General features: G+C 38.9%; 1 long non-coding RNA gene across 1 annotated transcript in view; it reads left to right on the forward strand.

Moving 5' to 3' along the window:
* The window catches only part of LOC122729128, a 132,201-nt gene that overhangs the window by 37,131 nt on the left and 67,828 nt on the right, over nt 1-27,242 (forward strand). The window contains exons 2-4 of the long non-coding RNA XR_006353309.1: nt 4,877-5,025; nt 6,703-6,806; nt 7,708-7,843. This is a non-coding gene — a long non-coding RNA (uncharacterized LOC122729128). The remainder of the gene's footprint in view (nt 1-4,876; nt 5,026-6,702; nt 6,807-7,707; nt 7,844-27,242) is intronic.

Genomic DNA, 27,242 nt, shown 5'->3' on the forward strand with positions numbered 1-27,242 from the left:
CAAACCCAGCAGGCCACAATCTTCCGGCATGTGGCCCAGGAACACAAGGTTTGCAAGAGATGATGTCAATAGTCATTTAGCAGTGGGGGCTCAAGTTACTATGACTTTATGGTAGTTTCTCTTGCTGTAGGTAAGTCTGGGAATTTTGATGTTTATCTGCAGTGGTGTTGTCCATTTTGCAACTGGAGGCTACCAGGGGACAATGGTAAAGCTTGATCTGTCCCGTGTGTGTGTGTGTGTGTGTGTGTGTGTGTGTGTGTGTGTGTGTGTGTGTGTGTGTGTGAGAGAGAGAGAGACAGACAGACAGACAGACAGACAGACTGCCTCTTTAGTACATTCCTATGTGCTTGTGGGCATTTAGGGAGTTAGAGTCATTTAGAACCTTTGTTATTCCCTGACAGAGCTGTTAACTAGATTTTGGCACCAGGGCAAAGCTTCACAAAATGTGAGGTTGAGGAAACCAGGTGGGGCTAGAAAGGAACTTCACTCAGGGATAGAAAACATTCCATCTGTTAGCATATCATTATTTGTTGTTGTTGTTGTCATCATCATGCAAACTAGATGCTAACAGTGGCTATTTTGACACTCTAAATTTTGTCAAATGGGGAAAAAACTGCAGCTTTTCCTTCTTAGTTACACTCCTCTTGTAAATTAGGTCCTTTTGGGGATCTGATATTACTCTCTCTGGCCTCTGTCATATTCTATGGTGGAATCATCCTCAGTCTAAATAAGTTACAATACATTTACAAAGGAGCCCAAGTATTTTGATATGGAGAATTGGTAATAAGAAGGAATAAAGATCTAAGGTAGACGGGGACATAAGGACCATTTAGGTATAGCCCAACCCCTTCATTTTACTGATGGGGAAACTGAGACCAAGAGAATTAAAATAATATGCCGTGGGGCAGCTAGGTGGTGCAGTGGAAAGAGCACTGGCCTTGGATTCCAGAGGACCTGAGTTCAAATCTGGCCTCAGACACTTTACACTAGCTGTGTGAGCCTGGGCAAGTCACTTAACCCCAATTGCCTCACCAAATAATAATAATAATAATAATAATAATAATAATAATAATAATAATAATAATAATAATAATAATATGCCCAAGGTCACCCAGTGACATAGTGGAAGAACTAGGATTTGAGTTCATTTTCTATGACTCTGGATCTCTCATTCCTTCTACTGTAATGGCTAATAAAATAGACTTATCTGAATGTTACTTGAAGTATCACCATTTAGAAAGCATCATGCTGCCACTGATACTGGGGTCTTTGAAAAGAGATGCATCATAGAGTCACAGAATCAGTGGTATAAGAGGCCTCAGAGGCTGTCCACACCAGCCTCTTTGTTTTATAGACTAGAAAACAGCTCTGGAAAAGTGAGATGATGTAAGATTGATGGGAAGACAGCACAGGTCCTGTAGTCCAGTGATGGGAAGGTGGGGTCCCAGAAAGAATCTAAGGAGAATCAGATATAGTTGACAAATTGCCCAGGAATATTAAGGAAGATTGACTTTGCTACTTAGGGAAGCACTTATAATCTACCCCCATATAGACACGTAGAGTCTCCCAAATTAGCTAGTCTGATGTTCCTGAGAGGAGAATGCAAGCCATCTCTAATACACTCAAAGACTTTCTTGCTTTCCAGGACTTACAAGAGCTTGTGTTCATTGGCCCAGCCTTTAAAAATGAGGATCACCTTTACCCCTCAATGAGGACTTAGAAAAGGACTCATTAATTCAAAGTCAGTGGGTGATTAGTATTTTATACTAATTACTTTCTGGTTTCCTACTAGTATATGTATACAAGTATGTATGTATATATAGATTATGTATGTGTGAATGTCTTAAGAATCAGTGGACTAGATGCACTTGAAAAACTCGGTGAGCCTAATTAGGGATACTAAATTTTGGGGGAGGGAATACGCACTTATTAAATGTCTACTGTATACCAAGCATTATGCTAAGCCCTAGTTTTTTTTTTGCTGAATTACCTGGAAAGCTTAGCTAATTAATTTCTTTGATATCATTTAGATAGAGCTCGAAGGTTAATTTTGTTCCCATTAACAACCAAATTGTTGGATTCAAAGCCTTATCATTTGTGGGAACAGAAGAAAAGGGCACATTTTGGCAGAAATGGTCAAATAGTCAATACATTAAGTATCCAAAATGGGAATCTTGGAGCTCAGAATATCTGGAATTGATTCTTTCCCTGCTTTTGGTGGATGAAAGAGAAGAGAAGGAGATACAAAGTTTGCTAGACCTCATCTCATTCAAAGAAGACTCTATCCTTTTGAATACTTGCACATACTTTGCTTTCAAAGGCCCTTTCTGAAAGTGTTTAAGACCATCCTTAGGAGTTAGATTTTGTTTCCTCAAAGCAATTTTGTCAAATTCTGCCAAGACACCAGTGTCGGCACATTGGCATGAATCCAAAGGTGATTAGTGCTGTATCTATTATTTAGCATGGTGGAGTGTGTTTGGGTGGATAAAGGGGAAGCCTATAATTTCATAGCTGTTAGAAGAACATTTCTGCTAAACCTCTTTTCATCCCGAAAATTGGTGGAAGAATTTCAGCGTTAAAGATTATGTTAGGGCATTGTACAGTAACTATGTTATAATGCCCCAACAATAGTTATTAAATCTTGATTGTAAGGGATCAAGAGTTCATAAATGTTTCCTCAAAAACATTGATTACCATTTTAAATTGATTTCTTTTGGTATTTAGCTATCATTTCCAACCAGTTAATTTTTTTAAAAAATGACATCAGTGTTTCCGACAGCTGCTGGCCAAGGGCCATTAGGGGAAAATGTTGATTTAAAATACACACACACACACACACACACACTCACACACTCACACACTCACACACCACCACCACTGTTATGTATGGGGGAAAGAATGTTCTATATATTTTTTAAATGGTATATGATAAAGTTTTTTGCATCTGTCTCCTGAAATTGCTATGAAGTGAAAAGAATCTCTGTGGACCTACCTTCCTTCCTTCCTTCCTTCCTTCCTTCCTTCCTTCCTTCCTTCCTTCCTTCCTTCCTTCCTTCCTTCCTTCCTTCCTTCCTTCCTTCCTTCCTTCCTTCCTTCCTTCCTTCCTTCCTTCCTTCCTTCCTTCCTTCTATTTTCCTTCCCCCTTCCTTCCATTCATCCTGTTTTCTTTTTTGTTTGTTTTTTCTCTTTCCCTCCCTCCTTCCTTTCTTCCTGCCTGCCTGCCTTCCTTCTTTCCTTTAACTTCCTTTTTCCAATGCATTTTATTTTTATATCAGTAATGTATGATTTAACCTGCCAATCCATCCACTCTTCCCCACCCCAGCCCCTACAAGACCCCTCAATACAAGAATTGAAACTTGTTTTAACAGTGAAAGAATACTTAAGCTGGAATAACTGGTATATCAACTGGGTCTGAAAACATTTACTGCTTTCTGCCCCTGTACTCTCCAGCTTCTCTGCCAAGAATGTTTCCTTGTTTGTTGTCCAGGAGCAAGATTGGTTACTAAAGTCCTTTATATATTCTTTTCATTGATCATTTTAGGAATGGTTTATGTGTTCTAAGGTTCTGTTTACTTATTATTTCTACTAATTGTGACTTTGTATCAGTGCATACAAATCTTCCCTGTTATTCTCTGAATTTCTTCTATATTTCATATTTTATTGTTCAGTAATATTCCATTTATGTCATATTAACTACACCATTAACATTTTGGATGTTAGCTATCCTGCCTCAATAAAATGGGAAACAATAATCATACCATATTTTGTATCATCATGGGTCGTGCTCATTAAATGCTTGATGATTTCATTTCCCTGGTGAAATCAGGTGGAATTAAAAAAAAATAAAACGACTTTCAACCCTCCCTCCCCCAACAGATCAGCTATGTAGACTCTAGCTGACTAAGGCGCTTCTCTTTCTAAAAAGAGCGCTTTACTTAGCCAGTGTAGACATGGCCTGATGAACATTGGAACTACTTCCTTCAAAATTTGAATTTGTAGTTGACCCATTTTTATTTTCTGTAATTCGCAAATACATATAGGGCATAAAAATGTCTGCTGTTTGGGAACACATGGGATGAAACAACCAAAATTGACTGTCATGGGAAAAATGACTTAATTTATCAGGGCCTTGAAAGGCAACCACTGGAGCTGTTGCAAAAAGTTAATCAAGGGGAATATCAAGTAAAGTTTTAACATGAGCTTAAATACATTTGGCAGTAAGGTTGTTCTTGGGGGCTTATATCTGTCATATTTCAGCTCATCGCCTGTCGGGTGTAGCAGTGGCTATGTCTTTGCTAACCAAGATGTCACAAATATTGTGGAAAACAACCAGTTCTAAGTTTTCTTTCTAGGGATTTTTTTTCTGGGAGAAGCAAAAATCGAAAGGAATGATTCCCCCTTCTCTTCTTTCTTTGTTCTTTTTTCCTTTCCTTTTCTTCTTTCTAACTTTCTTTAATTCTTTGTTTCTTTGTGCCTTCCTCCTTTCCTCAATATTTTCTTCCTTCTTCCCTCCCTTTCTTCCTTTTGTTCTTCTCTCCCTCTTTTCCTTCATCCTTCTTTCTTTCCCTTCCTCCTTCCTTCCCTCTTTTATTTCCTTACTTCCTTCATTTGTTAGTTCATTCCTTCATTTGTTCCTTCCTCTACTTCCCCTCCTTCATCCCTTTCCTCTTCTTCCTTTCCTTGCTCTTATTTCTCTTCTCCCTCCCTCCCTCCCTCCCTCCCTCCCTCCCTTCCTTCCTTCCTTCCTTCCTTCCTTCCTTCCTTCCTTCCTTCCTTCCTTCCTTCCTTCCTACCTCCTTCCCTCCCTCCCTTCCTCTCTTCTTCTCTTCTCTCTCTCCCTCTCTCTCTCTTTTTTAACAGTCTTTTCATTTTGCAGATACTCTGGGCTGATGAACAACGATGTCAATGTCATAACTCTTCAGTAATAACTACATTGAGAGCAGAACGGCTTCAGGGAATACATTCAGCCAAGCCCCCAAGAAGAGTGCCCTGGGGTGAAACAAATACCTTTGAGATTTAACTCAGGTATGTAAGGAATATGTGGGACATGATTTGTTAAAGTTTGCATCTCCACGTTTAACAAGGAGAGTGGGCAGGCTACTACAGAGATTCTTGCCTTTCTGACATTTTTCATGATACAAAATAAGCCTATGCTTCCTGGAATGTGACATCCTCTAGTTGCTTGGCTTTGGGGATTTTCTGCATCCTTCTCTTCCCAAGGCTCATTAACAAGATATAAATATAAAACACTCCATCTTTAGGGTTTTTTTTTTCCCCAAAGGAAGCTCTTAAATTGTCATATTCAAGAAGACCTCAGTTGATGAAATCAATAAAAAGAGAAATTAAAGTTAAGAACTGACAACTCTTAAACAGTATCTTCAGTACCCAAGCCTTCTTGTTGGGCTGTTAGTCATTCTCATTTCTCATGGAATGCTCCCATTATAGAGAAGGAAGAATAATGTCATCTCACATTTATAGAGTGCTATATAGAGGTAATGTGTCATAATGGGTATGAAACTGGGCTCAAAGTCAGCAATTTAATCCAATTCAATATAGCATTTATTAAATGCCCGATATGTGCTGGATGGTGTGGATACAAAAACAGTAAGAAGGAAGGAAAGAAGGAAGAGAGAGAAGAAAAAAAGCGAGGGAAGGAAAGAAATAAAGTCTTTCCCTTCAAAATTTACATTATACTGGGAGCTGAGAGAGCATAAAACATGCATTTAAAAGACCTGGGTTCAAATGCTATCTCTGATATTGGCTGTATGATACTGGACAGGTCACTTTACTTTTTAGTACCTCAGGTACTCAATACTCCCTAGGACTTACCTGCTTAGCCACTTACTACTTGTGTGACCTTGGACAAAATATCTAACCTCACTGGACTCTTCTTTATCTTTTTAAAATTTTATTTATTTATTTGTTTATTTTTTGTGGGAGCATGAGAGTTAAGTGCCTTGTCCAAGGTCACACAGCTAGTAAGTGTCAAGTGTTTGAGACCAGATTTGAACTCAGGTCCTCCTGAATCCAGGGCCGGTGCTTTATCCACTGTGCCACCTAGCTGCCCCCTTTTTTATCTCTTAAATGAGAGGTCTAACTAGTTGACCACTGAGATTTCTTACTGCTCTAAAAGTCTTATTATTATGATCTACCATCTATTTCAGTCATAGACGGGCTGCCATCTGTTTTGAAGGATACACTTCCCCCACTGAGAGTGCTCCCGCATGGATGAAGTCACAGATCTTTCTTATATTCATATTTACAGCATTTCAGAGTTTACAGTCCTTATCTGTGTTTCACTTGGAGCACATTTGTTCGGTCCTTTCTTTTTTAAAAATACATTTTTATTAATAGCTTTTGTTTTTACACCACCTACATTTCCCAGTATATCCATCCCTCTTCCCCTCTAAGAGAGCCACCATAGAATAAAAAGAGGTGAAAAAAGTTCAGCAAACCTCTTGTTCATTTCTGTCATAAATGAAAGAACTACCAAAATGAGGATAAACATATATTGAGGATCTTTCTTTCAAAAAATAAATGATGAGGTCAATCAGAAGTTGGAAAAATTCCAACTTTCTACTTGCCTCTATTTTTAATAGGTGTTGGCTGCTCTTCCCCTAAGGTGGAGCTGGACTGAGAGAAATAGTGTCAATTCTATTTAAATGACAACCGGATTTCTTTTGCTCTCTCCTGTTTCAAAAGGAAGAATTTGTGCTTCATCAGGTGTTCAGAGGAAATTTACCCACAGCCACCGAGGATGGAATACCCTGGAACTGTGGAGAGTTGGCAGCAACATTTTGCCATGGGTGAGTGGGGTCATTGATTTTCTTCCCTTGTCTGAAGCAATATGATGGAAAGAATGGTAACTAAATTGACAATGGAAAGCAGATTGAATTCAAAGCTTGGCTTTGGGGCTTTTGAGTTAGAGATCTGGGCTCTCAGTTTTCAAATACTGAGTGGGAATAGGCATTCAAAAATTCAGCATATTGATTTCTTTTTTCTGAGAGGCTTCTTTTATGGATATTTACCTCTTAATTTCCTGAGCTAGTTTCCAGACATACCAGTACATATTGTTGGCCAGTATTTTTATAATAGTTCCCATGCTTTCCTTATGCAAAGTTTATATATTAAATGAGAAATTTATAATGGTTTGAAACCTGATGGAAAGGAGGCTGGGGTGGGGGGGGTAATATCCAAATATCCTTAAGAATTTTGGAGACTAAAGATCTTTTTGTTGTACTATAACATTTTCTCTTTCGGAAAGAAGACTTGTCCCAACAATTCTGCTTACCTTTCCAAGCACTCAACATTCTTGTCTAAATTCCAAGAGAATTTTGTTTGTTTGTTTGTTTGGGGGAGGTGTTGTGGATTTTGGGTTCTTTTTTTTGTGTGTGGTTGTTGTTTAGAGTTTGATGGCAGTTTTTCCCCTCAAAGTTAAGTAAATACATATCTATCTGCTTCTCTCACTCTGTATCTCTCTCTCCTGTGTACATATATATGTATATTCGAATATGTCTGTAAATATATACATACATGCACATACACATACATATATGCACATATGTGCATGTATATACATGGTGTCTATATATACATTGGTTGTCATAATTTTATTTAGCTTTTCATATATATTTATATGTCCCAATTTTATTTAGTTTTTAATACATATACATATATAAACATTAAATATGTCATAATTTTATTTAGTTTTTCATCGGGCCTGGAGAGAGGAAGAGAGAGAGTTCCTCAGGCACATGTAGATCATGTGTGAAGTCAGCTAAAGGGCACTTTTGACATCACTCCCCCTATTACACTCTCTGTAGCTGTTTCCCTTCTCTATAAGGTAAGAGTTTTTTATCTTGATTTGGCTACCCACAGAAAGGGGGGGGAAGATATATGACAATGTGATTTGTTTTATAATGTCATTTTCTGGTTTTGTTTTAAAAATAAGAGATGGGGGTCATGAGTTTTTTAAAGAAAAACAACAGTGTTTGCAGTATCAGAAATTAGGCACGCATCCCACACATCCTGTTCTTCTGTCCTCAACAGTAAGAGTACCCCGGTAGAGTTTCACTGTTCCATGGGGATTGGGGATGTAAACAGATAGCCAGATCTTGTGGTTGTCTCTACACAGCATGGAATGGAGTGGCAGATTGGTCATTGTGTTGGTTCAGTGTTAACTTAAACACTTACTATTCAGGAGATCCTAGACAAGTCACTTAACCTCTGAATTGTAATTTTCTTATCTAAAATCACTTTGTTTAGTCCAGAGAATCAAATAGGCCAGGCCTAAATGTAAAAAAAAAAAATGTACCAGCAAAAGCTTGCTGAATCTACACATTCTTAGCATGAGTTGAATATGGTGGGTGTTCCAGTGTAATGCCCAGGGGCAGGAGGTCAATTATAAGGAAAATAGGAACACTGGTTTTATTAGGATGTATTAGAGTATAATAAGCATAAAAAAGTTTTTGTAAAGCACAGAAATACCTTAATATTCTTTCTCTCTCTCTCTCTCTCTCTCTCTCTCTCTCTCTCTCTCTCTCTCTCATTTTATAGTTAGATACTGAGTCATTCTTTATCAGCTGCCTTCTTTCTCTGTACTAAAATATCAGACTGCTAGAAAACCAGATTCTTTTGGCAACTCAGTCTAAGCCTAAAAAATATTCTAATTATTCCATTGCCTCTATCCCAATGATCAAATCTTTACTAAGGGAAAGGTTGTTTAGAATGTTTTGGCTAGCCCTGTCATTAAAAGCAGATCAAATAAAAGTGTCAAGAGGACTACACTTAGAGTTAGAGACCTTGGGTTCAAATATCACTTCCCTCTCCCCCTCAACTCCGATCAATGCCAAGAGCAAATGAGCCTTCAAATGACTAGCGGGGAAACATGTCTCCGTTGTTGTTACAGAAAGATGGTGGACTGTGAGTGCAGAATGAGGCATGCATTGTGGCCAATACTTTGCTTTCTTTGACTTAGCCATTTAGCTTTGTTGCAAGGTAGAATCATATATGTTGGGGAGTCACTTGCAAGTGATAGCGATATGAAAAAATACCACATTAAAACATTTAAAAAGTATGAGTTAAGGGGGATGCCTTGAGGCAGCAAAATGTGGGAAATATAGCACTAGAGTCAGGAAGATCTGAGTTCAAATTCTGTCTCCAATGCTGACCACCAAACCACTCTCTGAGCCTCATTTTCCTCACCTATGAAATAGAAGGTTTGGTTTCAGTGACTTTAAAATTACTTTCAACGTGAAACATTTAATCCTATGAAGGCAAGAATTTTGGGAACACAACACATTCTACATCCTATTCCCTTTCCTCCTCTCCCCTATTTCTTTTTTTTTTTTTAATGTATGAGGTATTTTATTTTTTCCATTACATGTAAAGATAGTTCTCAACTTTTGTTTATACATGCTTTACAATTTCAGATTTTTCTCCCTCCCACCCCTCCCTCCCCCCTCCCCTAGACAGCAGGTAATCTGATATAGGTTATATCTCTATATCTCTATACATATACATATATATATATATACACACACATATATATACACATAATAACATTAATCCTATTTCTGCATTAATCCTATTACAAGAGAAAGAATCAGAGCAGTGATGCAAAACCTCAAAATAGAAAGAAAAAAAAAACAACAGCACCCAAAACAAAAGAAATAATATGGTTCAATAAGCATCTATACTCCACAGTTCTTTCTTTCTTTTTTTTTCCTTGGATTTGGAGATCCTCTTCTATCATGAGTTCCCTGGAACTCTTCTGTACCATTGCATTGGTGAGAAGAATATAGTCCATCACAGTAAGTCAACACTCAATGTTGATGATACTGTGTACAATGTTCTTCTGGTTCTGCTCATCTCACTCATCATCAGCTCACGTAAGACCCTCCAGGTTTCTCTGAACTCTTCCTGCTCATCATTTCTTACAGCACAATAGTATTCCATTGTATTCATATACCACAACTTGTCCAGCCATTCCCCAATTGATGGGCACCCCCTCAACTTCCAATTCCTTGCTACCACGTAAAGAGCAGCTATAAATATTTTTGTACATGTGGGTCCCTTTCCCCCTTCCATGATTTCTTTGGGCAAAAGACCTAAAAGTGGAATTGCTGGGTCAGAGGGTATGCACAGCTTTATCACCCTTTGGGCATAATTCCAAATTGCTCTCCAGAATGGTTGGATCAGCTCACAGCTCCACCAACAATGCATTAGTGTTCCAATTTTCCCACAGCCTCTCCAACATTTATTATCTTCCTTTTTTGTCATTTTAGCCAATCTGATAGGTGTCAGGTGGTACCTCAGAGTTGTTTTAATTTGCATCTCTCTAATCATTAGAGATTTAGAGCATTTTTTCATATCTCTCCCCTATTTCTTGAAGGAGAGCTTTTGATGGAGGTCTTCCCAAGAAGATAGGTTGTGCAGTGGTTAGAGCATTGGGCCTGGATTCAGGAAGATCTGAGTTCAAATCCAGCCTCAACCACATACTATCTCTGTGACCCTGGGCAAGTCACTTAACTTCTGCCTCTCTCAGTTTCCTCTACTGTAGAATGAGGATCATACAAGCATCTACCTCAAAGGATTGTTGTGAGGAAAAAATGAGATAATATGTGAACAACTCTTACCTAGCACAGTGGTGCTTAATGAATGATTCTACCCACCACCAGTGGTTCAGAGCAGAGAGTGGCACAATTCATAGTCTCCAAGTATTGAATAATAGAAAGAGGATTTAGTTTCACATTAATTTTTTTTCTTTTTACTTTTTTGGTGAAGGCTTGGATTAGGTGAATGTTAAGACTCTTTCCAGCTCTAATTCTAGGATCCTAGTTGTATGACCTTTAGCCAATCAAGTAAGCTCCCAGGACCTCAGTTTCCTAATTTGTAAAATAAGCATGTTGTCCCAGATGGTCTCTGAGGTCTCATCTAGCTCAAGAATGCGTCTTCTAGGGAGAGGTAGTACACTATAGTCGACAGAGCCAACCTCAGGTTCAGCAAACCTGGCTTCACCCTGGCCCTGGCAGTGTGGCCCTGGGGAAGTCCCTTGATTTCTCTGTGCCTCAGACAGCTCCCAAAGGTTTTAAGGTATTGTTTTTTTTTTTTTTTTTTTGGTAAGGCAATTGGGGTTTAAGTGACTTGCCCAGGGTCACACAGCTAGTGAGTGTTAAGTGTCTGAGGGCAGATTTGAACTCAGGTCCTCCTGAATCCAGGGCTGGTGCTTTATCCACTGCGCCACCTAGCTGCCCCAGGTTTTAAGGTATTGATCAGCACAGGTAGAGGTTTTTCCTCACTCCCTGTGTTAATGAAATCATAGGTCCTGACCCCTAAACCCTGCTGTCCACCACACACCTCCAATTTCTCATAGGATCCTTTTAAGGATGGATGAGTATCCACATGGGAAATCACAAGCCCCATTGTTTAACCAATATTTGAGTGGGGAGGAAACCAAGCAGTAAAGGACCAGGGCTTCCTGATGGACGCTCTGGAAATTTACAACAATAAGAGCCATTTAGGGATGTCTTCCTTTTCCACCATTTGGGAAATATCCAAACCTGTCATTTTATTTAGTACTTTAAACTTTGCAAAGCATTTTCCCCATCTTACAGGAGAGTAAACTGAGTATCTAGGAAGATGGGTGATATAGCTATCTGTAGTCACAGAGTTAGGGCCTGAGGTGGGATTCCAACCCCAGATTCCTGGCTCCATTACCATCATTTATTCCTCTACCCGACACTGCCTCCCACAATTCAGCATACAAAAGTTATCCATTTAATTCTCATATTCAGTCAATCCTTCAATCAAAACAGATTTTAAAAGTGCCCACTATGTGCCAGGCACTGTGCTAATATTCACACATGGCTTCTAATGATGCTGCAATTTTCATTTTCCTAATGTGACCATTCTTAATGAATCCTATTATGATGGTGTGGCGCCTTATCTTTGGTTAAAAGAGTGCAGTGGATAGAGTGCACCACACCAGGAGTCAGGAAAACCTGAGTTCAAATCCAGCCTCTGACACTGACTAGCTACGTAGCTCGGGACAAGTCACTTAACCTCTATTTCCCTCAGTAAAATGAGGGAGAAGAAATCCATCTGTAAAATGAGCTGGAGAAGAAAAAGACAAACCATTCCAGTATCTCTGCCAAAAAGAAAAAAAAACTTCAAAAAGGGGTCACAAAAAGTCAGATACGATGGAAAAAACAATTGAACATTAAGAACATTAACTCTTGGTTAAGCATTTGTTTTTGCTTTGCCATTTACAAGGAAAGTTGTAAGAAGTTAATACCAATAAGATAATTTATAGTTACTAAAATGCCTTGAATCCCTCAGGAAGAACTGTGCCATGTAAATATGTGATAATAATTCTCCCAGTACAAATACGGGAAAGGGAGGACACAAATGGTGTTGACTCATTATGGTTTTCTTTGTTTGCTTTTCTTCCATTTGGATTTTTTTTCTTCTGTCTGAATCTCCCCTCCTCTGAATTTTTCTTGCTTTTCTATTGTGTTCCAGTCAACAGCTAAAAAGCAGGCTTGGAGCATCAGGGCAGCTCAGTGCCATTTTTTCATTGCCCCCAACTGAGAGTTAAGCTACCTAACATTTCTAAAACCCAGCCCATTTCACTCACAGCAGGTGTGGCAAGGAAAAGCACTTCACTGTTCTTCAGATCTATGGTCCAAGGTCTAGCATTTGGAAGTTATGCAGGGAGAAGGAGGCCAGGGACCAGAGCAAAGACTGAGGACTGTGCCCTCAACTCAGTAACTGACCATTTACTAGAGACAAATGGCCATCAACTCTATTATTTGGGGCTCTCTATTTTATGGACCATCCCAGATAGATTTCATAAATTCTAGCTGGTGTTCTCTACCATGGAATAATAGATGTAGAGCCGGAAGGAACTGCAAAAAAGCTATATAAAGAAATCAAGGTCCCCTCCCTCTCTCCTTCCCTCCCACCCTCTCTTCCTTCCTTCCTTCCTTCCTTCCTTCCTTCCTTCCTTCCTTCCTTCCTTCCTTCCTTCCTTCCTTCCTTCCTTCCTTCCTTCCTTCCTTCCTTCCTTCCTTCCTTCCTTCCTTCCTTCCTTCCTTCCTTCCTTCCTTCCTTCCTTCCTTCCTTCCTTCCTTCTACTTTTCCTTTCACTTTCTGTCTTCTCTTTTTCTTTAAAGCAACAGCAATAACAACAAAGAAATTGAAATTCAGGGAGAAAAAGGACTAGCCTGTGATCATGCAGGTAGTAAGGGGTTGGAGGCATGATTTGAACCCAGGCCTTCTTAGTCTATTACTTGGTCTCAACACTTTTTTGAGGTGCTCCAACCATTGTAGAATTCCAAATATACAGGAAAATATTGGATCTCATGTTGAATAGCTCAGGAATGAATCACAAATCTTAGGTGATCTCTGTAATTGTCTCCTTCTGTTGGTACAGATACTTGAAAATCAGCTATTGGGTTTTTAAAATTACATGTATAGATGTACACATATATATGTCTGTGTGTGTATGTCTATGTATATATGTAGTAGGCCTCCACCAGTCGCGGACGACCATGGATCAGCGCCTTGAAGAGCCACAGGCCACAGTGTGGCTGTGCAGTCTGATACGGGAGCCGCAGCTCCTGAGTGACTTATAATCGGTAACTGCCACATCCTGTGTTGTATCTACCCCATGAGGAGTAGCTGGAGTGTCCTCTCCAGGGCGCTGACCTGGACGGATCAATATGGAAAACAAGCTGTTGCCCATGCAGGAGGTTTTCCGTCTCTGCGACATTGATGGATCCAAAGGAGAGGCCGAGCCAATACAGTTTGGCACCAGTGCCGCCGCAGGAGTTGCCAGAGGGATGTGATGTCCAACATCCAACTGCCTAAGGGACTCCAACTCCTGATTTTTCCTTGGGGTTAACTCCCAAAGCCTTTCCCATATGTGGGTATAGCCACAAGGCAGTGGAGTTTTAAAATCAGGGTTTCCTTCCCCTATACACACACATGCAAACACACATATACATATGTGTGTGTGTGTGTATATATATATATATATATATATATATAGGGTACCACATACCCTCAAGTCTGTTATAAGGTCTAACCTCCCCATTAGGTGTCACGAAGGGAAGCATCATAGTTATGTCTAATTCTTTGACCTTCTCTGACAAGGAACCTGATGTGGACTAAGACCTGTGTGGAGAAGCCACCATCTTGTGGGAAATGAAGGGTGTTTTACTCTCTGCTTTGACACACATGGCCAGGGGAAAGTTTCCTCCCTAATTTTGCTTCCTCTATAACCTAATGGAATGTCATTCCATTTTTCCCATTAGATTGTAATCAAGTGAATGATTCTGACACCAAAATTGTTCTTAGGATTTAAAATAAACCCCCTCCTAAAAATGGTTCTGATATTTGACAGGCTCCTTTATTGACCAATCGACATTTTCACGAGGCTCACCCAGGACACGGAGGTGATTCGGAGGACCTCTGATACTGTGTTCCTCTGATGGTGCAGATTACAACTCATACGGACCTTCTGGGACTCAGTGGGATTCTTTTCCATGTCCTTCGGCAAATCCTCTTCTAGGGAAGGAGGGCCACATGACATCCTGGCAGTCTTCCGTTAGATCTCTTGTCATGACATGGGTACCAACTGAGCATCCCAACTGTGGTCCATCTGGAAAGATTAATTAGTAGTATGTATTTTAAGGGAGAAAATTAAGGCATTGAAAAGCTAGGAGATGAGCCCAGGCTAATCACAAAAATCCCACAATAGACTAGTTTAAAAAGAACTAAACCCCTCTCCTGAGACATAATTTAAATCAGTCATCAGCTTGAGTACAGATGTGTTGGAAAAAAGATGACAAAAGCCTCCCAGATCATCTCAAGTTCAGGCCTCCGGGGGAATAAACCACGGGTGTCATCTTACCTTGGAGCATAATCTTCCTGGTTGTTTATTTTATTATGTAGATAAATTAACCAGACGACCAGCATTGCTCATTTTATTGGATTGGGAGGGAGCAGGTGGACAGGACACTGAATTTCAGCAGGAAAAAAAGAGTGTGTATCCTCAAAAGGGAATGAAGCCCAGTCACTGTTTCCTCAGCTGCCATCATTTCCAATGCACGAACCCCCTGACTTACTCTTTATCTAATATTCCACAAAGACATGGCCTCCTCTGAGTAGAGACAGTCGATTTGAGCCCAACTCTGCAATGAGTTTGTATTTATAAATGGTTATGGAGAGATGACTCCATGCCTTTCATTTATTTTCCCAAGAAAGGAATACAAAGGCATAGGCACCAAACTTTTGAAAGTGAACCTTTGTTTTGCTTCATAAAAACAAATTTGACACTACTTTGTTTTCATTTCTTTTTACCTGTTCTTTTTATTTTTTTTCTGTATACATATGTGTGTGTATTGGGTGTCCCAAAAGTCTTTGTGCTGTTTCAAGCTTTAAAAGGGTCCTACATTTACATTATCATATTTTTAAAACCTTATCATGGGAATTATCCCTTTGGACCATAAGGATAATTTAACACCTTAGAAATGCTGCCAGAGAGTGGTTTAGACAACAGTGGGAAAGGGACCAATGTTAAATTGCTTCATTTAAGTTGTTAAAACAAAAGGAGAAAGAACAGATTATTTTTCATCAGGTTCAGGTTGAACAACAACAGTTATCATAGCAATAATAATAACAGTCAGTTAATCAAAAGGCATTTATTGAGCGCTTTCTAAGTATCAGATTCTCTGCTAGGTTCTGGATATACTGTGGGGACAACTCCTGTCCTCACAGAATTTACATTCTAATGGTGAAAGTAACAACTATATCAATGATTAAAAAAAAAAAAAGCCATCATTAAAACTAATCCCATCTCAGATACCACCTGACTGCATAACCCTGAGAAAATCATTAGTTTTGGGCATTGAGGTGGTGCACTGGATCAAGCACTGGGCTTGGAATCCACTTCATGAATTCAAATCCAGTTTCAAGCTTTGTGACCCTGGGCAAGTCACTTCACCCTGTTTGCCTCAGTTTCCTCATCTGTAAAATGAGCTGGAGAAGGAAGGGGTAAACCACTCTGGTATCTCTGCCAAGAAAACTCAAATAGAGTCACGAAGAGTCAGAAACAACTAGAGCAGAAGAGTTTTAGTTTTGTTATTTGCAAAATGAGGGGCTTGGACTCTATGGATTTCTAAGGTTTCTTCTGGTTCTAAATCCATGCTCCTATGATATTACAATACCAACAACAACTACTGCTAGTAATAACAGTAATAAGAGGCCACATTTCTATAGTATTGATGGTTTATGATGTACTCTATTCACAGCATTATAAATATTATTGCCCCCATTTTATAGATGAGGAAACTGACTTCAATTAACATGGCATGGTAGCCACGAAGCATTGAATATGAAATTAAAACCCAGGCTTCCTGATTCAAAGTCTACTGCTCTGTCTTGTACGTCATATTAACTCCCTAGAGATACCCTGTGTGTCTCTTCTCCAGTAACCAGCTTAGCTAACTGTTGAGTGTGGCAATATCACATGTAGCTACAGAGTATTCATTTATTTTTGGACTGCCCTACTAAGGTCAAAGGGGCTTCAGTCTGAGCAGGCAGAGGCATTGAGGTACAGAGTTATTGTTGGACTGGGTTTAAATCCTACCTCTGTTATTTACTACTTACACAACCATGGGCAAGTCATGTCCTTGCCGTGAGCCTCAGTTTCTTCATCTGTAAATCAGAGAGTTGTACCCAGTGATCTCCAAGGTCATCTTTTCTAATTTTAAACCCATCATTCTGTTCAGTTACTCATACCCATGGATTGGCAGATCTTTGAAGAATTTTATGCCTAGTATTGTCTTAGACACTGTGGAAGATAGCAAAGACATGTAAGATGTGGGTTCTGCTCTCAAGAATCTTCCAATCTAGCTGAAGAGAGAACAGCATATAACACAGGTGAAATAGTTGGAGAAAAATCTGAAGATACAATTAAAAAGTAATTTATATAGGAAGGGGGAAATCCAAGGAAGCTGAAGTAGACAGAAGACTTCATCAAAGAGGTAAGACATAAGATGGACTTTATAGGGGAAGGGAAGGTTCTCCAGGTAGGAAGATAGCAGGAGCAAAGCTAAGAGGCCAGTCTTAGCCCAAAGCCCTCCACTTGATTTCCTCATCTGTAAAATGAGTAGGATTGGATTGCAGGGTCCCCAAGGTAGCTTCCAGCTTTGATTCTCTGACCATATCATCTCTTTGCATAAATGAGGGGGTTGAGCTCCAAGATCCTTTCCTAAAAGTAAGGCACTGTGCTAAGTGCTAGGGATACAAATTCAATTCAAATCAATTGAATAAGGGTTTGATAAGTGCTGACTATGTTTAAGGTACTTTTCTGTAGATAACAAAATGAAACCACCCCTGCCCTTAGGAATTTGCATTCTACTGGGGAAGGATACAGCATGCTCAGGAAGTCCCTAAGGAAAGGGATCTCATGTGCAAATGTCAGTACATAACAGGTAATTTGAAAGGGGCCGGGGAGTTGGATTGCGGAGGGATGAATTTAGTCCTGAAGGAAGATAAGGATTCTCTGGAACAAGAGAATTTAATGGTTGAATTTGAATTTTTATCTAAGGAGATTTTCATCATCCTTCCTAATGAAGGAGAAAATGAGGAAATGGTGGCTAGCAGAATCCCTCAAGTAACAATGTGTGTAATGCTGGGTTTTGGCTTAGCAGAGAAAAGAGAAAATGAACCCACCAAGTCATAAAAACTACTGACTTTAAGTCAGAAACACATGATTTGAATCCAGCCGTGACATCGACTGGCTGATGCAGTCATGAATAAGTCACTAGAACCTCAAATTCCTCATCTATAAAATGGGGAGAATGCTAATTCTTCTACCTCCCTCCTGTTCAATTCCCTTCCATCTGTCTGTTGTATTTCCATTAAGGAAGGTGCAAGTCTTAGGGTATCATGCCTATGATGGATAAAAACTTCACGCTTAAGTGGCCATTGTTCACAGAGATACCTGTTTGTTAGTCTTCAAAAACACACTTTTAAAAGGCATTTTGGTATTTCACTTAGTGGCTTGTGGAGAAAAGGGCAGCTAGATGATGCAGTGGATAGAGCCCCAAAGCCAGCCACAGACATTTACTAGCTGTGTTACTTGCCTTGGGCAAGAAGTCACTTAACTCTGTTTGCCTCAATTTCTTTGTCTGTAAAATCAACTGAAGAAGGAAATGGAAAACCATTCCAGTATCTCTACCCAAAAACACCAAATGGGGTCACAAAAAGTTGGGCATGACTGAACAAAGAATAGAGAAAAGGGCAAACTTGAAAACTATTCTTGGATCATGAGGTAATAAGATTTAGAGCTAGGTGGGACCTTATGAACCCTCTCTTCCCTTCCCCTCACCCCCATTCTATAGATAAGAATCGAGAATGAGATTGAGAGGCTTCCCCAAGGGCTCCTGAATAATAGTAGCAGAGACTGTAACTTGACAAAAATAGCCTTTAACATTAAGTTCCAAGTTCAATGGGCCTTGAGTGATAGAGAACACAGAGTCATATTCTCTACATGATGGGTTCCTAATAGGAAACTCTATTGGGCAAAATCTTAACTTCCTGGTCATGTGAGTGTTGAGCTTTCTTTGAAGTCAGTGGGAGACTAAAATAAAACCCTGTTTGAGGAGTTTTTCTAATATATACTTCTTGTTCCAGGGGAATTTGTTATTGGTTCAGTTGCTTTTCACTCGTGTCTAACTCTGTATGACCCTATTTGGGGTTTTCTTGGCAAAGAGACTGGAGTGGTTTGCCATTTCCTTCTCCAGCTCATTTTACATATGAGGCAACTGAGGCAAACAGGGTTAAGTGACTTGCCCAGGGTCAGACAGCTAGCAAGTGTCTGAGGCCAAATTTGAACTCAAGTCTTCCTGACTCCAGGCTCAGTACTCTATCCACTGCACCATCTAGCTGCTCCTATTGACATAGCTGGGTTTTTGTTGTTGCTGTTTTAAACTCAGTGATCAAGACCATATTATAATGAGGCATCAAAGGAGCAGGTGAGGGAAGTATCTCATTTTGAATCCTTTATAAGTACTAAATAAAAATGGCCCCAAATATTTCTACAACCCAATCCCTAAGAAGAATTCCCATGTTCTATCACTGTGTCTGTCTTGCAATATTGATTTTGTTAATAACAAAATTCCCTCTTCCAGTTTGTTTCTATCTCCTTGCTGAAGTCTCCTATCTATTTTGTTTCCCACTTTTTCTTTTAGTTTCATTGTTTCAGACCCATACCTAAATGAATGAAGTTATCACAAGAACCCTGATTTTTTCTCCCAAATCATCCTGTTTTATACTAGTCAACCTTAGAATTAGGAAAACCTGGGTTCAAGTCATCCTCCTAATCCTCCTCTTCCTTCTCCTCCTCCTCCCACATAGCAGCTCTATGATCCAAGGCATATCATTTAACTTTCCAATGGCCTATGGAACCTTTGTCCAGGTGACCAAGGACAAAACATTGCCCAACAATCTCAATCACTGGAAAGAATGATGAACTTCTAGTCACAGGGCCTGAGTCTGTATTCCGACTTTGATCTTTACTACTTGTATGACCTTGGGCAGGTCACTTAACTTCCTTTGTCCTCAGTTTCTTAATCTGTAAAATAATGGTGTCAGACTAATTGGCCCCTTTTGTCTCTCACAACTCTAAATTTACGATCTTGTGATTTTTGATATTTCTGTTACCAAGAGAAGGTTGTGTAGGATTTCTTTCTGTGAAATGATGAAAGAAAAAAAAATTCCTAAGATAATAGCATTTGCTAAACTAAGGCACTTGTGTTTGTTTGCACCCTCTCTTAGATACCTGTTATCTTTGGTTTCAGATTTCAATTTATTTCTAGCCAGTCAGCTATTAGGACAAGGGATATTAGGCATTTATTTATGTCTGTTGCTATACCGAGGTTTATTCCTCCAATCATAAAGCCGAAAGGCATCTCCTTGACTTACTTAGAGTGATTGAAGAAGGCCATGATAAAGGATGCGATAGAAGGTGGATTATCTGGCTGAAAGCTTTGGTCACCCCTGTTAAGAACTCATCTTATTTTAATCTTCATGGTACATTCAAATTCATTTCACTTTTTTCCCCTTCCCTTTCTGTAATGGCTTAGGGGAGAGTTTAATTGGAAAATACCCAGTTCCTTTTCTCTCTCAGGAGTTTACACTTTAAAAATAGGTGAAATTTAGTTATTAGTAAAGTGCAAATTGTCTTGAGAATGCTGAGGGAGAAGCAAGGCGACAATTTCCCTTGAGGCTTGGATAGACCCATTAGGAAAAAATATTAATATTTAATAGCTCCCATTCTTATGTTTCCATCATCAAAACTGCATGTAAAAAGGTACTGTATTAGAATCCTTAAGTAATCAATGGTGGTTGAGGGCCCCTCAAATGGCCAACTGCCTGCCAAGACTTTGGTCCTCAGGAAAAGTTCACACAAGAGTAGACAGAAACTTGTTCCGATCTTATCGGGCTCTTCCATTAAGCTTGTCAGCCCACAGATCTGCCACCCAGGTTTGCTTGGAGTGATAACTGTGATAATACTTTATCTTTTGGGGTACTGAATGTTCCAAGTTTCCCTCTATGAATCACAAATATTTTCTTCCTTATAAACTACAAATATAAATGTTGACAGAATCATCACTACTAAACTTTGCCACTCTTAGACACCATCCACTAGAATATATGTATTTACAGGTAACATAGTGGAAGACATTGATAAGGAGAAACCCACATGGATGGAGGAACATCTTTTCATAAGGGTTCATTTTTGTCCGTTCTTGTTTTTTTTTAAAGGGGTTTGAATTCAAGCCTAACCTTATAAAAGTCTAATTTTATATTTTATATAATATTTCATCTTCTTATTAAAGTCTAAATTTATCCTGCTTATATTATAAATTAAATATGGTATGCATATAAATAGAAATTAAATATATTATAAATAAAATCATAATACGTATAAAATATAATTAATTATATTATAAATATAAATCAAATTATAATATTTAGATATATGACAGGTTCTAGACTAACTTCTAATTACATTTTTTTTTTACTATAAAGAAATGAAATCATTTCATCTATGTTTTCAGATATGTTAGGAGAGGGCATAAAATTCCCCTAATATATTTTCAAATCAGTTATTTGTTACTCTTCCGATTTAATGCTTACATAACTTGTGTGGGGGCCTTCCTAACCTGTGATAGTTTTAGGAAATTCCCAGGAGACTCCCTCCACAAATGCAAGTGGACTAGTCCCTAATCTGTGGTCTTTGAGCAGGAATTCTTAACCTGTTTTCTGTCTGGGATAATGAGGAAGCTGAAACCCATTGAAGTTATTAAGTAAATTATCAGCGACTACATGGGTAATCACAAAGTTAGGATTTTAATCCAGGTCCTCTGGTTGCAAATCCAGAATTCTTTCCACTGTCTCCTAAACCTTTTTCTCATAGGCTATACATATAATACAGTAATAATCTAAAGAGACAGATTGTTTACAGAAAGCTAGTCTATGCCAGAAATAGATACTTGGAGAATGGTTAGAAGCCCATTCTCTTTATCTTTTTTTTTTCTTTTTCACAAGATCTGAAGGAATCATACAAGATTAACATTCTTGGTATTGAAAAGAACAAGGTGGACCCTCTTGTATTTTGGAATTGCGATGATAAATTCAAAATGATTCCCTTCAAATAGTAATGTGTTGAAAAATAGCCCTGGCTTGCCATGTTATTTTTTTATTCCTCATTCAAATCTTGGAAGGTGTAGGCAGAGATATGTTAATTTATTCCAATGAAGCTTTAAGACAAGACAAATATTTGGACATGGATCAGTTCCTCCCCTTTCCTGGATTCATCCTGGTACAAGAGAGCATAAAATGTAGAAAACATCAAACCACTGGATCCATTGACTTGGGTTTATGTAATAAAAAAATCTGATGAGTTCTTAAGAAGTTCATTCTTTCCACATTCTCATTTCTCTACTAGTTTGCTTTTAAACTGCATTAGTCCTTTAATTGCTTGGGTTTTCACTTGCATTATGGTTTAGGAGAAGATAATAAAGATGAGCCTTGGGGAGGGAAGAATTACAAATCCATTTATGAGGACTCCATTGGAAGTACCCAACTGCTCTTTGGTTTTCCCTAGTCTGTATCTTTAGTGAAAGAAGTCTGTATGTTAAGCGTAGTACATAGCACCAAGCAGGTGTTTAATACATATATTTCATTAATATTATTGTTAATAATAATAATTACTCATTTTTATAATGCTTTAAAGTTGGAAGAGTACCTGAGATGTATTATCTCTTCTGATCCCCTATGATAATCCTATAGACAGGAAATTGAAGCTCTGAGGGATTAAGAGACTTATTCAGGGTGATATAATTAATTGATGAGAGTTTATTAAGCACTTACTATATGCTGGGCATTTGGTGCTGATGATGCAATGAAAGAGTCTAAAATGGGTTTCAAGCCTAATTCTTTCTCATTCCAAGGCTAATTAGCATTTCATTTATTAAGCCATTCAACCTTCCTTAAATTATATCCTTAACTTTTAGTCTTTCTATTTAAAAGGATGATTGATTGAAAGATCAATTTCTATTTAAATCATCCTTATGAACATATAATTTTTATTTCATACGATGTTTTTAATCCATGGAAGAGTAAGGTAATGGATTGGATGTGACCTAAAGGGATGGTGATCCCATTGGTTGTATGGCGTTGGCCAATTCCCTAGACCTCTTTTTGCATCTATGGCTTGTAGAATGAGCACTCTCCTTCTGTCCCCCCAGGGTCCATGCCTGGAAACAATTTTAACAAAGTCCTTTGGTACTCCACTGAATTTGGATTGGATCCAAGACGGATGTACCTAATGTTAAAATTCACTCTATCGTGAAGTTCCAGGCAAACACTATTTACTTATCTGAAATAGGTAGGACACAGTGCTGTACAGGTAGAGAAGATAGTGTATAGAGAACTGCCTTTGATCTCTTTGAAGTTTATTACTGTCACAAGCTTGCAGTGATCAGGGCTACCATTTAGGACGTAGGACTTAGTTACTCTCTGTGTTAATTCAGTTGTACGTTTAGTTATTTCTTTTGGTTCAGTGATCCCACAAGGAGAGATGGCTTGTGGTTTTACCCCTGGCTTGAAAGGGCAGGGACTTTCTGTACTTTTCTTCAAGAGAAATCCTCCCTGAGAGTGTCAGCTGATGCTCTCTCATACTTGTTAAGGAGAGGGGAAGACAGATGGAGAGAGGAAAGGATGGAATGGGACCATGGGACATTAAATGAACATTACTACAGCTGCATGGTGGAAGAGAGAGCAAGGAATTTAAGGTAGGAATACCTGAGTTCAAGATCTAGCTTTGTTGCTTATGAACTGTCTTAATTATTAATCACCTGAGTTTCCTTGTCTCTATACTGGGGAAGATAGTACGTGAACAACCGATGGGTTATCGTAAAGAATAGAGATAACTATACAATTAAGAGCTGTTATTCCATTGGAAAAGTAGTAGTTTAATAGAGGGAGTGCCTGGACCTAGATACAGGAAGACCTGAGTACAATTCCTTATGACTTATACCTACTTACTGGTTTTGTGACCATGGGCAAGGCAATTTATTTCTCTAAACTTCTGTTTGCTCACCTCTAAAATGGGGCTAATAATCATGGTAGTGCCTGCCTCTCAGGGTTGCTGTAAGGTTCAAATGAGCTCATATGCATATCAAGCACTTTTTGAACTTTGAAGAGCTAGATAAACATTAGGTGTTATTCATAAGCTTTCATCGATGTGCTCTGTCAATCACAGCATGTCAGAAGTGAAAAGTATCTTAGAGAACATCTAGTTAACTTTACAGAAGAGGATCAGAGTCTTATACGATCATTGATTCAGAAGTAAAACCAGATGTTAGAGGCTATCCAGTCCGGTTCTTCACTTTACAGATAAGGAAACCGAGGCTGACAAAGTTACTTTCCCAAGGTTGCAGGGCCAACCAATGACTGAAGTGGAATTTAAATTCAGGTCGTCTGGACTTTAAATATGATGCCCTGACTACTCAGCTGACTGGGACACCCAGATAGTAAGTAACTGGCCAAGGTGGAACTTCAACCCAGGTCCTTGACTCCAAATCAAGGGATAACCATAACTCATAACCAGGAATTTCCCCCAACATTGAACCTTACCAATGTTGATAGGAAGGACCCTCACTTTTCTCACTCTTACCAATTTGATAGCATTAAATCATTCTTTTATTTTTTTTATGTCACAGTATAAAAGAGAGTGGGCATCAAACTCATTATAAAATAGAATTCATTATATATGTATAATCATGTAAAGTTTAATAATTTATAATCAATAAACTTAGGTAAATTATTATAACTTTTAATCTCACTGTTACTAATGAGAAAATTACTTTTCAAAAGAATAGAAACAGGTGTATATGCATTAATTAGGTTACTCAGATTACCTGGTAGCTGATTTATTCCTTTTGTCTTCTACTAAACTGCCAGTTATTGGCCCAAAGGTGACTAAAGTTGCTAGTTCTTTTTAGAGGTTGGAAGTCTGCCTCTGGAAACACCAGATAGTTGTGTGGATGATAAGAACCATGCTTTTAGCTAAGAAAGCAATTCAGTTCAACAAACTGTTAAAGACCTATTCTCTACTGGGAACCATACTAGATGACTTCAAATGCAAAAATAAAAGAGGTAGTTCTGCCTTCAAGCAGGTTAAGTAGAGAACATATCAATCAACAGTCAAGCTTTTAGTAAGGATCTATCTGTGTGTGCCAGGGACTGTGCTAGGAACTGAGTAGATCAAGACAAAAATGAAACACTCCCTCTCCACAACTCTAAAAGCCTGTGATTCTGTGACACTTTTCTTGACCTTTGTAATCCAGGGAATTTATTCCCTCATTCAGGGGAACAACCAGGATGGGGAAGGGGCTTCAGTCTGATATATGAACATCAGTTAAAGCAGGAATTCTTAACGTGTTCATGTGTGTGTGTGTGTGTGAGTGTGTGTGTGTGTGTGTGTGTGTGTTTTGTAGCCCATTGGCAATCTGACAAAGCTTTTGAATCCCTTTCTCAGAATCATGTTTTTAAATTTAAGTGAAATAAAATACCTATGATTACAAAGGAAACCAATATTACTGAAATGTGCTTATCCAGATATATGCTAAGGGGAAAAAAGAGTTCTTGGACCCTAGATTAAGAACTTCTGAGCTAAAAGAAATGGGTAATTTTTAATTTGTAAAAGAGAGGGTATAGGGGGGCAGCTAGGTGGTGCAGTGGATGGAGCACTGGCTGTGGAGTCAGGAATACCTGAGTTCAAATCCGGCCTCAGACACTTAACACTTAGTAGCTGTGTGACCCTAGGCAAGTCACTTAACCCCAATTGCCTCACTAAAAATTAAAAATTAAAAAAAAATTTTTAAAAAGAGAGGGTATAAAAACTTTTCCAGGACCTCAGACAAGCAATCTACTAAAAAGATGGTGCTATTGAAGCTGGATTAGATTTGTTCTTTTGGGCAGCAGAACATAAAGGCAGCATCCATGGGTGGAAGGTGCAAAGTGTTTGATTTAAGGTTGAGAAAGACAAATTCCTTTCTAGTTAGAGCTTTCCAGAAGTGGAATGTGCTGACTTGGGAGGTCACGGGTTCCCCCTTACTGAAGATCTGCAAGGTATTCCTCTTTAAAGAATTACACCCTCTTGAACACAATCCAATTAGAATAAAATAGTCTTTTATTTGGGTCCCTTAGAGAAAGTGACCAAGAGGGAGACTTCCCTTAAGGGGGGATGGTTCAGAGATAGGATTCTCTGAGATACCTTTCTCCTCAACCGAAAGGGAGGCCAAAGCCTTTATAGAGGATGGATAGTGAGGGGGACAATGGGGTGACTATGGAAAGTTCCCTTTGGAGGTGGGGAAAGCTTTCTGAGAGTTAGGGAGATATTCCTGACCTCTGGAGTTATCTCTGTCTCGTAGGTCAGGCAGTAACTATGCCTAACTGACTTTCTTGCTATAGAATTTCATCTTCCCCTACTTAGGTGTGTCCTTTCTGATGGCTAGTTGGCCCAACCTCTATGCCACCAGTGCACTCAGATCAGAAAGTCTGTGGTCTGGTGATCTGACAAGCATTTAATAAATGCCTACTGTGTACTAGGCACTAAGGATTCAGAGAAAAAAATAAAACCATCCCTGCTCTCCAGAAGCTTACTTTCTATAAGGGAGGGAGGGTAGTGAGAGAGGGACAACATGGACCTATGTTATTGTTGTTTTTCCGTCATGCATGTCCGACTCTTCCTGACCCCATTTTGGGTTTTTCTTGGCAGAGAGACTGGGGTCGTTTGCCATTTTCTTCTGCAGCTCATTTTACAGATGAGGAAACTGAGGCAAACAGGGTGAAGTGACTTACTAAGTGTCACACAGCTGGTATGTGTCTGAGTCCAGATTTGAACTCAGATCTTGCTGACTCCAGGATTGGCACTCTATCTGCTGAGGCCCACATATCTGTTTAAGTCACTCAAAGGAGAGCTCGGATACTGCAGTAGTTTGTATGCCTCTGGAGTTCTCTCACAGTCTTGTGAGTATTATTCAACTTGTTGATGTGGCTGGTCAATAATAAAGGGAAAAATTAAACCTTTCGAAGGGTTGGCTTAAGTGGTAATCAGTGAGAAACTCCATCATGATTTCGTCATGAATTCTTTCTCCATGCACAGATTGTTGTTTTTGTTTTCTGGAGAGACGACCCTTGGGGATTGGCCTGTCTCCATCCATTTGTCTTTCTAGCATTTGAAATGACAGGTTATTCTAATGCCCAAATATTAATTTCTGTGGCCTATCCCTATATTTCATCTGCCAACTTGCCGTGCATTTTCAGGATTTCCATTATTTTGTACTGAACCACTGGCAAGCTAAATTTCTCTAACAGGCTTCGATTCATTGCATTAAATGCCTGTACAGTCCTGGAAGATTTATTGATTTTTTTTTCCTTAGCCAAGTGACAAATACTATTTTTGAGACTATAATAGAGATTGATTACGATTTTGTGGAACGCAGAGAGAGCTGATCTCAGTAAGACAACCTTGGGGCATACAAAAATGGGTGGAAAGGAAGAGAGGAAAAATCATTGAATTAATAAAGAAGTTAATGAATTCATCTGCTTCTGATGAAGTTGGAGAAGCGGTTTTTCTGACTGATGAAAGCTACTGT

Source organism: Dromiciops gliroides, chromosome 5 (assembly GCF_019393635.1).
Source record: "Dromiciops gliroides isolate mDroGli1 chromosome 5, mDroGli1.pri, whole genome shotgun sequence".
Classification (NCBI taxonomy): Eukaryota; Metazoa; Chordata; class Mammalia; order Microbiotheria; family Microbiotheriidae; genus Dromiciops; species Dromiciops gliroides.